Below are 16982 nucleotides of genomic sequence, written 5' to 3'. Positions count from 1 at the left end.
GAAGTAGCAGAAGTATCAATTGCACAGCACTCTGCTGACCAATACCTAATGCAAAAATGTTACATTAAACGCAGATGGTCTGTCAGTTTAAGCTGGTCAATCAGAGCCAGGGCAGAAGTCACAAAAGGACCAGAGAAAACCTGAATAGGCAAGAATTTCAAGAAAAGGAAAATCAAGAATTCTTCTTCCATAATATGTGCAAGGTTATAAACTACCTCAGGAGGAAACTAGAGAGGCCCAGGTCTGGAGCATTCAAAGGCACATGTTAAGGTTAAATTATTCAGGTCAAGGAATTTTATGCTATGGGGATATCGACTCTGATTCTAAGTAGAGCAACTTATATCTGCAGATGCAGTAATACTGTACAAATCTTTCCTACCTGATGGTAACCAACTGCCTATAGGGTTTTTGATTGTTTTGTTTTCGCTACATTTGCTATTCAAAAAATTAAGTACCTAATGCTCCTTTACTTAAAATACAAAGTATGTGGAAAGTATTTGTCTTGTTGTCATAGAAACCATCATTAATATAATTCCCCAACTCTACTTGATTCATCAGTCCCTCCTCCCTTGGAAACTGTCAAAAGGGGGTTCTTTAAAGAGAAGGAAATAGTGTTTTCCAGGAGGCAAGGGGTGGGGGAAGGGCTTAGCATAGGTTTCTCCTTGGGCTTCCTACTTGCCAATGGCTCCACCCCCTACCAGCTCATATGCTCTTCTTTCTTTCCTTCCACACCATTCCTTTAAGTATAATCATTTAGGTTTATGAAAGGAATTTCCTCAGGGAGTGCAGTTATCCTGCACATTTTGTATGATCAGATCAAGCTTGTGAATAATACATTTGTCTGTGAATAAATTCCCCAGGGCATGTCCTTCTGGCTGAGCCTTTATAATGAACCATTTGACTGTAATTCAGTTAAGAATGCAGGAGATGTAAATATATGTGGGTGGAGAGAATGTAGAAGACTTCAAACCACAGCAAAACCATTTCCTCCTCAGGATTCAGTGCTGCATTCTAATGCTACTTAGAGAAAGCAGCTGCTGGTGGCATAAAGCGGAATTCTAATAGCATTCCAGAGCAAATGAGAGCAAATTGAATTATCCCTGACCAAAAATATGGGTTTGGACAAGATAATCAGGAGGAGAATTGATGGGCTGCAGTCTAAAGAGATCACTTTTCATTCTGCCCCTGCCAAGATAACACATTTCACCCCTCTGAGATGCCCTAACTACAAAGTGAAGCTTCAAGACTAAACTCAAAGGTCTCTCTCTCTCTCTCTCTCTCTCTCTCTCTCTCTCTCTCTCTCTCTCTCTCTCTCGGGGGGGGGAGAGAGAGAGAGAGAGAGAGAGAGAGAGAGAGAGAGAGAGAGAGAGAGAGAGAGAGAATTTTAAAGCAGTAAAGGAGACAAAACAGTGCTGATATATTCTGAAATTTTGCAAAAATATCAACAATGTGTTCATTATTAATTAATGCTTTAGAAGGAATATTTTCCCTTCTAATCACAATAATCTATAATCACCTCTGAATATGATCATGTAATGCTTCAGAAAGAATTGCCCCAAAATATATCCCTGTGTTATGCAGATTATGTTGAGCTAAAGGCTTCTAGAACCTTGTAGGTTCAACAGAAGCTTTTGATTTCCTTAATTACCCAGGAGAATTTAAATTAGGACCCTGCCCACCATAAGAGTTATTACCAGAAAAAAACAAAAAACTTTTTTATGGCCTATCTATCTATAGGGCAGGGCACATTTCTACAATAATTACTGAACATCTGCTCTTCTATGGTCATGCAAATGACCTTCCTCCCCTCTGAAGCCCCAAGCCATTTTACTTCATCTTAGCTCAGAGTGCCACATATTACCTCATTTTAACTCTCTCTTCCTGGACCTCTCATGTATGTAGGATCTCTGACTATAGCATGTATATGGGGTTCCCACAAGTCTGAATATAATTAAAATTGGCTGTTATGTTTTATTAATCTGTCTCATATAGATTTAATTATTAGATTGGCCAAAACTATCAAAACATTGAAGGATAAAGTTTCCTCCTCCTCCACACTCCTCATGCAGTAAATGACACACATTCCTTATTGACTCTTATCTCTTCAAGATAAGAACTCATGCATGCATTTGTAACACCTAACCCAACTTTTGGAACATACTAAAAACTAAACACTTTTTGAGTGGATGAATAAATAAATGTACAAATGAAAGTATAATCAAATAGAAAACAGTGCTTATAAGCAATTTTTAGATATCTTTAGTCATGAGGTGGGAAAATGTGCTTGTCATGCTAAACACGCTTCTATAAAGGTGACACTGGACAAGAAACCACCGTCCTGGACAGGCTCCAAAATTCCCAAGGCTGCAAATGTGCTCTCTCCTTCCCTACCAGAGGCTCAGACAAACACCAATGTTTCAGGTCCCTGAACGTTCCTGCTCAGGGACTACAGCACATTTTCTGCTCTGTTGATTTCATGGCCACCATTGATGTGGGAAAACTATTTCTATGGTTAATCTTGCATCCATTTACTCAGCTTCTATTATGTGTAAATCCCTTTGCTAAGATAAATGGATAATGCCAAGATGCATCAGAGATAATTTTAACTATTATAGAGCTGGGAATCCCTTTGGATGACTGACAGAAAAACCATGATTAACAGAAATACATGCTTATCAAACTAGTAGTATTAATAAGTTATGAGAACTAGGTATTGACTGACTACCATGCTTCTAACACTATAGCAATTATGCTTACCTATATTTTCTCATTAAGTCCTCATCTTAACCATGAGTGTTATGTAATATTCATTCCAATATACTTGTAACACACAGAGATGTTTTAAACAATCTGACCACATTTACAATACGAATGAGTAAGTACTGCATCAGAAATGTCTTCCAACCTACTGAGCTGTATTCAAGAGAAACACAGGCAGCTTTGTGGAAAGGGTACTTTTTAATGACGGAGAGAATTCACAAGAACACAGATGAAGAAAAAGGGACATTCACAGGCTGACAAGTTAAAACTAAAGACAAATGAAAGTTAGAATATTGGTTTACTTAGTACAAACTAGGATTATCTAGGTAAGATGATCCTGAACTAAAGAGTTTACACTTTATCCCATTTGTAATGAGTTACCACTGAATGTTTGTAAGCGAGGGAGTGAATAATAAAAGAAATTTAAGAAATACATATTTATTGTTCTTGTGCTACACACGGGATGGCAGTGTGCTGTCAGAAAGGTAAAATGTATTTCTTAATTGGCTAGATATAAATGAATTAGTAGCTAAGAGTGTATACAGGCCCAAAATTAGAATCATCACTTCTAAGCCTTAGGTTCCATAAATGAAGATTGCTTTTCAGTTGGAAAAAAAGTATTGGAAAATCAAAGCAATGAGTTATGGAGGGTGGAGGAGAAATAATCTAGGAAGTTGTCCATGGTGCATGAAGACTAGAGTCTTTTCATACAGCCATAGTCATCAGATTAACACCTGCATTTCACAACATATAGGCTACAAAATACAGTCTTGGTAAATTTGATCATATCCTACAATATCTTTAAAAATAAAAAAAGTCCCTGCCAAAATACAAAAGAATCCAAATAAGTAAAGGTAAAGAATACTATCTAAAAATAATTTATGTCCTAGTGTAAGTAAGGTCAGGACAAGATTTGTACTTTAATATTCAGAAAAGAGCACATAACTGTTATGAAGGGTTTTTTTTTTTGTTGTTGTTAAAAATATACTCTCTTATTGTTACTGAAAATAAATTTAAAAGTTATACCATAAAGAAAAGAAATGTGGCCCTAACTGCTTTGGTTCAGTGAATAGAGTGTCAGCCTGTGGACTGAAGGGTCCCTGGTTTGATTCTAGACAAGGGCATGTACCTTGGTTGTGGGCACATCCCCAGTAGGGGATGTGCAGAAAGCAGCTGATCTATGTTTCTCTCTCATTGATGTTTCTAACACTCTATCCCTCTTGCTTCTTCTCTGTAAAAAATAAATAAATAAATAAATAAATAAATAAATAAATAAAAAATCAATAAAATATATTTAAAAAAAAAGAAAAAGAAAAGTGGGCAGCATGGAGGATAAAACAAACAATTTCCACTGCATGTTCCCAATGAGATTAGGGGTTTGTAAAAATAATAGCCAAGCCTCAGCAATTACCATTTGCCAAGCAGTATACTAAAAGCTCAACATTAACTAACCCATTTAAGCCTGGCAACAACAGTTGGGATAGTGCTATAGTACTATTGTTATCTGGAAACTGAGAAACAAAGAAAAAATTACCCCAGGCCACATAGCTAGTAAGTGGCAGGGCTGAGGTGCTGGACTCTGGAGGTCTGCCTCCCATGTCCATGCTTTTGTTTAATCCCTACCCCCCTCTGCCTCTTTGACATCATCCTAAACATGCTGATGTGCTCTCTGGAGCAAGCAGTTCAGCAATGAACCATTGGGATCATTCCCATGTGAATCAGCCACTCTGGACCCACGAGGAAACTGAATTCTCAAATGGGATCTGGAGAACTGAGATGGCTGGAACCACACACAGGGTCAGGGTGACACAGTAGGTAAAGTTTGTGGCCTGGAGTCCAATGACTTGTGATTGAGTCTTGGCTCCCTTACAAGCCTCCATCCAGGTACTTAGTGTTTACAGAAGTGCTAAGAAGATGAAAACTAATAGCTGTATCCTAAGTGTGCTGTGAAGACTAAGCAAGTATATGTGAAGATATTTAGTTGGAAAAAAAAAACTTGGAAAGATTTCGATTGACTACAAAGTGTTTCATGAATATAGCTGTTGAAATATTTATTTTAAATGCTTTTATCTTACCAGGACTTTCTCAGAAGCAAACAGTCCCTCACTAACCACTGGCTTACTCTTCATCTGTACCTTGAGTGCAGGTGCTCTGAGAGCTTCTTCAAATGCTTTTGCATGCTTTGCCCTCTATACTGTATGGATGCTAAGGGGGTACTTTGCAAAACTCACTGCTATTGACCTCTAAAATTTGGTTCTTGAATATTATTTTTTTTCTTAAATCAATCATTTAGAAAATTGTTAAATCATACCTTTGTTTCCTAGCCCTGGCCTGGTGGCTCAGCTGATGGAAGCATCATCATGTGTACCAAAAGGTTGCAGGTTAGATCCCTGCTCAGGGTGCCTATGGCAGACAACCAATTGATGTTTCTCTCTAGTGTCTCTTTCTATCTCTGTCTCTGTCTCTGTCTCTCCCTCTCTTTCTCCCAAAATAAATAAGAGACATCCTCAGATGAGGATATGAAAAACAAGCAAACAAAATTACTTTGTTTTCTATAATCACTCAAGCATCCTGAGCTAATGATCACTTCTTTCATGTGTCTACCCTGGGGGGAAAATTAAAATAAATATCTCTATAATTTGGACTCCAGGCTTAAAGAGTGGAAAATATATGGCTTCCTGTCTTGACCATCAATTTACTTATTTTTAGAACTTGATTGACAAAAATAAGCACCCAAAATCTCCCCAAATCAATTGGGTTGGTACAAAATTATATTTTGTAATGAATTTTCTTTTTCAGGGGAAGAGAGCAGCAGGAACACAGTTCAGTGTAAATATGATAACTTACAAGTTGCAAAAATCAACCATCATGAATAATCTAGTGAATGAATGAGTTAATTTAAACAGGTATTTTACAAGGATGCAAATAATTTGTTGTCACCTGAATTTATGTAATTACCATTTTGTGCCCAATTACTATAGCAAAACAGTATCCCCAGATTTGTGTAAAAAGGTAATTTAAATATTTTATGGTTTACTTTGTTACTTATTTCCCCACCCCCCCTACCCCCAAATTCTTTAACCTAGAGCAATTATTGATACAAGTCCAAATATTTGGGTGGGTGCTGAAGTGGAAGCACTGACAATACCCTAATTAGGGGTGTAGAACTCAATCAGAGAAGGGGCCAAAATCTAAAATCCAGCCTAAATCGCGGGCCGAATGGTTTACTGAACAGTCATAAACTGTCATTGTGATGGAAACGCAGCGGAGTGCAGTGATGACAGCGCGGTGCGGGCCACATTGCAAGGCCTGGTGGGACGGATTTGGCCTGCGGGCCTTGTGTTTGACACATGTGCCCTAAATTATGCAACATTTATATCTTAACTCACAATCCCTTTAAGGGACTTTCTTAAGTGTAAGTTTATCTTCTGCTGGGAAGTATTCACTAACACTTCTCCTGATTTTAGTCTCTTCTAGGTATCACAACCATAAGTAAACCTGGTACTCCAAATACCTATGCCTTCTTACCAGGACAAGGAAAGGCCAACTGCTGCTCTAATTGTTTTAAGGGAGATTCATGGGGAGTACCTCTACTTTGCTAAGCATGAAAAACACTCCATCAAAATAACAGTTGTCACTTTTTTATATATGAGTGCTTTAAAGATGATCAGATATGTCATGAGTATAAATAGGCTTTTCTCCCCTCTTTTCCTTTCAGCAATCTGCTGTGTGGGCTGATGTACATGGAAAGCGCTTGTCACCAGAGCACTGAAGCTAGCAATGTAACGTTATAAAAAAATCAACTTGAACTTAATTTTTCACATAGTTACTGTTGGGATGTGGGAGGAAAGGTGTGTGTGTGGGTATAACATGAAAATTTTAAATTTCCAGAGCATACTTATTTATTCTACCTGAACACTACTGAGAAATTATTGAAAGTAAAACATCATTTGAAAGTTTTATATTAATAATTTTACAAAACTATGGGCCCAGTGCATGAATTTGTGCATCTTTAAAGGAACTGTGGGCTGCGGTGGGCACAGGGGTGGGTCTTGGCCCATCCCCTAATCCATTTCCTGGCCCCTCCCACCATGTTCCCCCATTCCCTACTCAGCCAGCAGCCCCACTTTTGCCACCACCACTCACATCAGGTGATAGTGTAGAGCAATTGGCGCCAGCAATGGGTACAAGCAGGGCCAATGCTGTCGGCTGGGGCAGTTGGAGGTCAACATGGGTAGCTAGGGCTCTTCCTCATGGTGCTGGCAGTACCAATACACAAATTCCTTCTGACTCTCCAGAATGATGAAGTCTGCAGCTATCTTCATGTCAAAGTCAGTGCACCCCAAGGCTTTTGAGGAAACTGCAGAGCTTTCTGGATGAATCAGTGACACTGCAGCTGAATTTAGCAGTAAAATAAGGCAGAGACTGAGGACACATGGACACTGCCAGCACCTTGTGCTGTGAGGTATCACATTTTTTTTTTTTTAAGGTCCAGAACATGAAAGAAGTCCTTAGTGTTTTATTGAGAAACTTGGACACCTTTCTCTGCGGTCACACAACTGTCACACAACAGGCAATCACTCAGAAATATCTTGGCATTTGGCCAACTTATTGAATTCTCCCTTCTCTCTATTCTCCTGAGCTGGACTCCAGATATTGACTGCAGCATTCTCTTGGTCATTGGATATGTTTTTGTTTTTATTTTTGTTTTTTTCTACATTTCCTCTGTGTGCAGTGCTCACACTTCATCTGGAACAGGGTGGGTAGGTGCCCGGCTCCAGTGACCTGGAGGAAGCATGGGGAGAGCAGTCACCACTGGTCACCCCTGGTGCTGCTGGTGGTATCCTTTCTTCCTTGTGGAGTGTCTAGGGAGAGAAAGCAGCCACAGTGCCTTAGGCCGAGTTCCAGAAGGCCAGCAGCACTGTAGGGATCCTGCCAAAAGTGCTGGCCCATTAGTGCCTGTCCTGTCCTCTGGAGATTGAACCTGCAGGACTACTAAGGGAGCTAGTCCCCAGTTACACCTTGCCTCCACCACTGATTGATTGGTGTCTAAGAGCCAGGAGGGGGGACGAAGTGGTCTGCCTTCCACCTTTCTGCTTATCAGTTGCTGTTGCCACAGATTCATCAGAGCCTGAGGGACGCCAGTTGCTCCATTAGCCATCCTTTGATCAATGGAGTCTGTTGTTTGGTTGACAATCTGGTTGTTTAGTTCATGATGGCCCCTGGCCTTTTATATATTATAATGTACCTTGTATCACCCCAGCACATGTTTCTTTTCTAACATGATAGCTGAACCCAGAGTCAGGAAGTTAGGATGGGCTCTTAGGTCTGTAAACTTTTGCACAAGGAGTGATTACATTTCACCCATCCAATAGATGAGACACTTGATAACACATACTCTTTAAATATCAGTTCACCCATCCCTTAAGTATTATGTCTGCTACTGGTATTTTTGTTAGCAATATAGTCTTTGTTAGCAGTGGAGGAGTGAAATGGATCTTGGCAACAGACTTACCTGATGTAAAACGTATCTTGCTAAAAGACAATGAAGTAAGGCAAGTTACTCAAAATGTTTGATTCTCAATGTCCTTATTTGTTTTTTAAAAATATTTTTTTTTCAATTTTTAGAGAGAGCAGAAGAGAGAGGGAGAGAAATATCCATGTACAAGCAAAATACCAATTAGCTGCCTCCCACATGCCCCCTACCAGGAATCAAGCCCTCAACTTGGGCATGTGGCCTGACCAAGAATCAAACCAGCAACCTGTCAGTGCATTGTACTATGCCCAACCACTGAGCCACACTGACCAGGGCTTACCTTGTTTAAATAAAAGAATAAATATTAGAAAAATGCCAACCCATTGGCCAGATATTTGGTAAGCCCTATAACTATGGCAGCTGCTACCAGTATGACTACTGTACTCCTTCTTCCCTTTTGTTGTAGTATTTATTATTGTAATCATTACATGAACCCTTTTTCTTTCCTAATATTTTTTCTATATCATAATGTAGGTAGATGTGCCATTCTCATGTATAACCCAGTCAGAGACTATCATATATGCATAATTACAGTGTCCCTGGTCCCCAAGCATTTCAGCAACTGCTTAATCAATAATGGCTACAGAGCAATTTCTCTACCACTGCACAATTCTTTATTTAGAATAAAGTAGCCTATTGAAAGCAGTATGTACTATGATATTATGCATACACGTTTTTCTTGGTATTGTTGTTGTTATTTGATGGCATTTATCAAAAAGCCTTAGAGGTAAAGTAACTTATTTAATCTAATAAGATTCTGAGCATGGAGCTGTGTGAGCAGCTCAGTCTCTCTCACTTCTCTGAAGCTGGAGGAGAGAGGTGAGCTGTCAGGCCTTGGAAGAGGCAGGGCATAATGAAACTGAAGCTGGCGCATCAGTCCTTTGTACCCAACACCTCATTAAGTCTATCAGAGGGGAAAGGTTCAAAGACACTTTCAGAATACTAACTTTTTTATCTTGCATGGTTGCAAAACCACCCACATGTAAGGAAGGGGAAAAAATGAAATGAGCTTAAACTTAAGATCCTTGTGTGAAATCAGATACATTTTTAAAATGTATTTTTATTCAACATGTTAATTGCACATCACACTCAACATTCCCTACAGATTTCTTACTTTCATTTACTTTAACTTCTCCCTTCAAGGGATAACTAAACTATACAGTGTGAAAACTCTCTGGAACATGTAACTTGTAGGTGCAGGGTGATAAGGCCCTGTCCTTCTATTGGCTTCTCACCTCCTCTCTTCCAAATCCCTTACCCCCTTTTCTCCAATTGCTTTGCCCTTCAGACCTATGCTGATAGCCTTCTAAAGATGAACTCAAAAGCAAGTATTATGTGTGGAAGTTCACTGCACTTTTAAAATGCTGGCCACAATAAGACAGCTGTGGCGCGCGCGCGCACACACACACACACACACACACACACACACACACGGTGGGGGAGAATAATTGCGTTTACTATATCGACAACCATGGTTACAATGGCAAGGATAGCAGACCCTAAAGATCTAGAAATTAACAAGTATGAAATTCAAAAATTTAGCAACTTAAGAGAGTATTTCCCACAAATCTTATGAACATATGATGGAAATGTTCAGGAAGATCAGGAATGACATGATATGTTATAAGGACAAATGTGAATTTCAAGAATGGACAATGGTGTCTATTTATTTTTACTATAACACTTAAAATATTTTTACTTATTTTTAAAAGTAGCAAAAGTGGGGCCAAACTGCTTGGTGCAAATTTAGGTTCCATCTTGGGCAGACAGATATCTTGTCAGTAAATAAGAGTTAAAATGGTACCTACTTCCTAGGTTTGTTCTAATATATAAATAAGTTTATATATTAGAAAAATGTTCTTCTATTAGTATCTGAGTAATAAATGCATATAAAGCACATGTGCATAGTGTGTTACTTATTATTAGAGGAATGTAACTGATTTGCATTTCATAAAATGGACCAAGTAATGCCCCTTGCATTCTCTAATTATTCACTTCCCCAAAGGGAAAAAAAAAATTGTGTTCCTATTGCTCTAAAGGAAAGTTTTACTTTTAGGAACCCCAATTATCCACCTTTTTCTGACTTTTAAGTAAAAGGTTATTTGATGTCCACATGGAGGTATCTCTTACCATCTCATAAGTACATAAGGTTGCAACCATTTATGAAAAGTAGGAGGGGGACATTTGTCAATGATGAAACCATGGGCCAACACAGGAAATCACCAAATCTGGGTGACTCCACTGCACCAGAAACTGAGAATTTGTCAGCTGGCATTTTTCTCTTAGCCAGTGACAAGTCTATGACATGTGATCATAAGAAAACAGATAAAGTATGCTCATAAATGATGTATTAAAAATTAGAACTTCTTGATTTAAGAACACTTTTCATTTTAACTCTCTGCAATGCCCAACTATGCCCAAATGCAAAAATGCCTCTATTTGAAATATCCTCCTCTTTATTTTCTCTGCATCTAGTTCTTAAAACACATATCTCATGAAGCCAATGATAACTACAGCCACCATCAGTGAGCCATGTAATAATACACACTGAGTTGAGAACTTTGTATTTAATCCCCACAACAATTCTATGAGGTAATTGCTATTGTTATCATCCCTCTACACATGAAAAATTGAAGCTAATGGAAGTTAAATTATTTGCCCAAAGCCATACATAATAAGTGCAGAAATAAGAATGACATCCACTGTCTGTTTAATCCCACATCCAAGAAAGTGGTATCTAGAACCTGATCTCTCTCCAATTTCACATATAATCTCTGCATCTAAAAGATCATTTATTGACTTCTGTCTTCCCTGTGAAGAACTTTGCCCATGATTCCTTCTACAGCAACAAATTTCCACTTTACAAATTTATACTTTACATATGTTTAATATGCTCTCTGTCTACCACAGCTTCTTGTTTTACTTTCTGGGAAACAGACACGCCAAATCAAGTCCCTATCATTGGCAAGGTTTTAAGGCAGAGCAATTTCATTTTTATTTATTTTTATTTTTTGGTTGCACTTAAAGTGACCATTAACTCAGATATAAAAACTAAACATCAGTCTCACATACAAAAGATGATGGATGTTCATGGGGGAATTTAAAAAAAACATAAATTGTTGGACTATTTTAAAGGGAATGAGGGAAAATTTTGGAAAGATAAGGCCTCAGGCTAATGGAAGACAATTGACATTTTCTTTTAGGAGTTGTTAATTAAAAGAACATTAAATATTCCCCTGAAATACTTTGTCAGTCAACAGGATAGGCCACTGGAACTGCCACTGAGGGGCCCATCAAAACCTATAACATTCTCCCAGAGCAGCTCATTACAACCATTTTAAAAGGTTTCCAATGCACTCTCCAACATCTTCTCAAGAATTCATTTCTATAAAACACTCAAATGTTAACAACCTGCCATGGAGGAGATGCCATGCAGAAGCATTCAATCAACATCCTACAGCAATGTCCAGTCATCATTATTTTATATAGGTCAAACCCTGTTTTTAAAAGGCCTATAAATAGAGCCAATTATATATAAGAATATTACATACGATAGAGCAAGCATCATGAAACCATGCTAAGGAAAATGTAATTAAGCAAATAAAGCTGGGGAAAGGATGTTATATTTTTTCTGATAAAAAGATGCTCACCTTATACCATATATGCAAATACATTTTAATTTTATTTAAAGGAAAACATAGCTGAATATATAAAATTCATCAGGTCTGTATAAGAACTACAAAATTTCAAAGACTTTAAAAGAAATCAAAAGTGAAAGCTATATTTCTACATAAAATTAAATTTCTGAGAAAGAAAAATTGAAGTAGAATATGAAATAGGAAAGTTAACAGAAAAAAATTAAATGATAAAAGTTTATGTTTATAAACATCCCATTCATGTAAATAAGAAAATCAAGTAAGTCATAGCTAAATGAGCAAAGGCTAATAAGAAAAGTCAATGTAGCCCTGGTTTGTGTAGCTCAGTGGTTAGAGTGTTAACCCATGCATTGAAGGGTTCTGGGTTCAATTCTCAATTAAGTTTACATACCTGGGTTGCAGGTTCAATCTCTGGCCCTACTTGGGCACATGTAAGAGGCAACCAATAGATGTGTCTCTCTCACATCCATGTCTCTCTCTCTTTCTCTCTATTCCTTCCTCCCTCTCTTCCACACTCTCACTAAAAATAAATAAATAAATAATCAATGTATACAATAGTAGTTACAACAGAGTTGTACAGTGGAAATGAAGAACCTGAAATCCCAAACAGAAGGCAATATAAAATTGATACTACTGGAAAGATAAAAAATAAGTGACAATGATGACTAAAGAATAGAAAGGAAATCTTAAATCTTGCATATTTATGAATTGCTGCTATGGGTAAAACCCTTTGGAAGAAGATGTAGCTTTAAAATTCAAGTTCTAAGACACTTCAAACCCTCTGACCAAGTTATCCTTCATCCAGGAATCCATCCTCTAAGAAGCATATTGAGATAAATAGGTAAATAAATAAAAACATACTTACAAAGGAGATTTTTGAAATGGTATTTATAAAAAAGGATAATGCATAGGTCTTTCAAGGAGGATTAATTAATTAAGCACTTCTAAACACATAACCAATTGAAAGAGTATTTAGGAAGAATAAGTACCTACATGGAGAAATGCTTATGATTTAATGTTAATAAAAAATGTGGAGTGGAAAACTAAATATGATCAGTCATGAAAGAAGATAATAGAAAAAAAAGTACAATTCTTAAAATGATAGAATTCTGATTTTTCTCCATTTAAAATATATGTTGCTGTGGTAATTTTACATGAGTGAAATCTGCAAAAAGTTTTCATTAGATGCCAAACTGGTTTGGCTAAGTGGATAGAGCATCGGCCTGTGGACTGAAGGGTCCTGGGTTTGATTCTGGTAAAGGGCATGTACATTGGTTGTGGGCACATCCCCAGTAGAGGGTGTGCAGGAGGCAGCTGGTCATTGTTTCTTTCTCATCAATGTTTCTAGCTGTCTATCTCTCTCCCTTCCTCTCTGTAAAAAATCAATAAAATATATTTTTAAAGAGTTTTCATTAGATTTAATTCTAAATAAAACCTCAATGAAAATGCCCTCAGTATGAATATAACTTGCAATGAAATTTTGCTGAATTCTAGGTTGCTTATAGCCAAAATTGATAGTATAGTGGTTGAAATATTTGATGTGAGATATGGTTTGTGAGGAAACTGTTCTCTGCTGGACCAATTCCTCCTGACTCCTTTTTTTTTTTTTTTTTTTTTAATAATAGTGAATGAAATGTGTAACAAATTTTCTGCAAAAAGCACACAATCAGGTACCTTTAGTTCAGGAAATTAAAGGCAACTGTGTTGGTCTAACTACATTATTCATAACTGGAATTATTTTAAAACTTTAGGCTATAGACACAGTCCTAGAGACGTGGAGAGGTGGACATATTTATTTTTAAAACTTTTTGTATTTTTATCCATGGAAGTTGGAGGACATTTGCCAGGTCTTATTTCTGGAATAGAATGAGTGAATCTTGATAGTAGTTAATATTTCTTAGGCATTTAGTGTATGTTAGTCTTGGTAATAAACAGTGTACAGTCACTATCTATATACATAAAAACCTAAGCAACTGGTTGACTGCTGGACTGCTTGACTACTCTACTGGTTTCTATGACATGCAGTGACCACCAGGGGGCAGATGCTCAATGCAGAAGCTGACCCCTGGTGGTCAGTGTGCTCCCATAGTGGAGCTTGTTCAGCTGACTGGCAGGAACCAGAAGCAGGGCTCATGGCTGGCAGAAGCTTCAGAGACTGCAGCGAAGTGGAAGCGAGCCTACTGAGTGGCGGTGGCAGGTGCAGCTGGGCCAGGATAAGCAGGGGTGGCAAGCAGGAGCAACAGGCAGCTTTGTACTGCCAGTTGAGCCCTGTCCCTGCAAACTATGCCGAGGGACCCCCACCAGTGCATGAATTCATAGAGGCACAGGGAACATAAGTATGTCTTTCATACTATACAGCTTATAAGAGGCAGAACTAAGAATCCATTTAGTCTTGTATCCTCACAGCCAATACCCTGTAAAGAATCATGCTCCTCTTCCACTCTAATAAATTTTTATTGGGAATATAACCATTGATTATAGGATTTTACTAACACTGGTTTATATAAACAGTTAATTTTGCTTTTGTGGACACATCTGGGGAGCATTAGTAAATTATAACTTCCTTCTCCTACTTACCAAGAATTTCAACAACTCAATCCTCTGTCATGCAAGGTTCTCGATTATATCAACTTCCAAGTGACTCTTAGACTACCAGCATCAGTAGGGTGGTGGAAAATATCCTAAGGCTCACTTTGCTCACCATCACTGCCTGGATGTGTACTCATGGGGCAGATAATTTTTTAAAACTTAATTTCCTTGTCTATAAGGTCAGGATAGTAATATCACAAAACTGTAGATTAAGATAATGTATGCAAAGTACCTAGCATATTGTCTCACACACAGTTAGCCACCCAAAATTTAATGAAAAGCTTTGATCTTTTTCATTTGTTTAACTCATACATATTGAGCCCTAATATGTTGTGAGCACCGTGTTGGGTGATGGAGATGTAGCTGTGGGCATAATAAACAACCTTTCTGTTCTGATGGAGCATGTGTTCTTTAGCATAGGATAAGGTGGTAGGTAATAGAAATTATTCTTCAGAACAAAGGAGAAAGCACATACTTAATTCACAACTTCACTTGCCTCAATAAACATTTGCGCTTATGCATGGGATAGCACTAATAGCTCAATAACAACCACTGGATAATGAGGCAAAACATTTATCGAGACTGAAAGTGTCAACAGAGGCATTATTCACTAATATGTTAATTGTTGATGGACATTTGCTGGTTCATAGAAACTCACCTTGTCACCCATGCAAATGTCATTTGTTATAGCTTGCAAATTTTCATATGGACAGGAATTACTTCTAAACCAGACTGTGCAAGTCCTTGTAGAGTAATTAATAAATATTCATGATGCTGATATTGCTGCCAATGGTGACAAATTCTGTACATTACAAAGATTATTTTAAAGGTGTGGATATTACCCTTATAAGACAAAGACATTCTAATATCAGTTCCAATATCCCAGGAGTCTTAAAATGCTATAGCATATCTCTCTCTCTCTCTCTCTCTCTCTCTCTCTCTCTCTCTCTCTCTCTCTCTCTCTCTCTCTCTCTCTCTCTTTCGTATGTAGACCTCTGGGAAATATGGAGCCATGCCTCAGTAAACATGTGCATGAGTTTGCACTTTAAATGTTTATCTACAGACCATATATACAATCAAAAATTTAAACTTCAAGTTTTTTATGTAAGCACTTGAAATGTTTGATTTTCAATTCATATATATACTTTCCTAGACATTTTTACTTACCCAACCATCTACCCATTCATCTGCATAGTTCCATTCATCAAACTGGAAAAATGTAGTGAAACAGAGGGATACATCAATAATAAAAACTTAATTTGGGAGAATGCCCTATCACAAATGTTAGGAAATCCATGTAAAGATGTGCTTTGGAGATGATAACATTGGTGATGGGAGTAATGAAGATGAGCACCTTGAGGAAAGGGTGTCAGAACAATGGGCATGACAAGCACACACCCATAGGTGCACAGTAAGAAAAGAAACTCCGAAAGGAGTGAGGGGCTGGGAAGATTGCTCCTTTCCTACTTGCTAGGAGATGGAAAGGATATGGGAAATGCCCAACCTGGTGGGATATGGTAGGCAACAGGTTAAACTGCTAGTGGGTTTTCTATTCACCCGCCTGAACAGGGTGGTAGGGAGGCAAGCATTGTGCTTGACCAAGGTTAGTGCATAGAGTGGAGGGCATTATTTAAAAGGAAATCAGGTCGAAACCAATTTGGCTCAGTGGATAGAGCGTCTGCCTGCGGACTGAAAAGGTCCCGGGTATGATTCTGGACAAGGGTATGTACCTTGGTTGTGGGCACATCCCCAGTAGGGGGTGTGTAAGAGGCAGCTGATCGATGACTCTCTCTCATCGATGTTTCTAACTCTCTGTCTATCTCCCTTCGTCTCTGTACAAAATCAATAAAATATATTTTTAAAAAAAGATAATCAGCTCAATTGGTCTTTATTGCATGTAACATCATATTTAAAATCATTTTTCTAGAGATTTAATGTTTATTGCATGTAACATTATTATATTTAAGATAGTTTTTCTTGGAAAAAAAAAACTGGAAAAAGTATCCAAGGGGAAAAATAAATAAAATAAATCACAAAAATACAATCAGCTGCTTCCCAAACACGTCAGGGAAATGTTTTGAAAGACAGACTAAAGAGGTGTAGGATGTTTTTACAACAATTCTATTTATTTCTTGTGTAAATACAGGAAATCTGTTAACGACTTTGAATTTGTAAACTTTAGATACACAAATAAATAAGTAGTATTTTATTTTCTGATGCTTGTAAGATATTCTTACCAACTTAGTGTTAATTAAACACTAATAAACAGCAATGCATCTGAGGCAAAAATATCCAATAATGTATCATTTAAAAAGATTTTTCAATTAAGTTAATATGATAAATTTGAGAGTATGCATGTTCCATTCTGTTAGCAATAATAAGACAAATTATCTATCTGCAAAATTTTTAAAATAGACATTTTGGTGGGTAAAAAGCTTTTG

The sequence above is a fragment of the Pipistrellus kuhlii genome, unplaced genomic scaffold (genome assembly GCF_014108245.1).
Source record: "Pipistrellus kuhlii isolate mPipKuh1 unplaced genomic scaffold, mPipKuh1.p scaffold_m20_p_2, whole genome shotgun sequence".
Classification (NCBI taxonomy): domain Eukaryota; kingdom Metazoa; phylum Chordata; class Mammalia; order Chiroptera; family Vespertilionidae; genus Pipistrellus; species Pipistrellus kuhlii.
The sequence above is the reverse complement of the archived record's forward strand: the minus strand, read 5'-3'. Positions refer to the sequence as shown.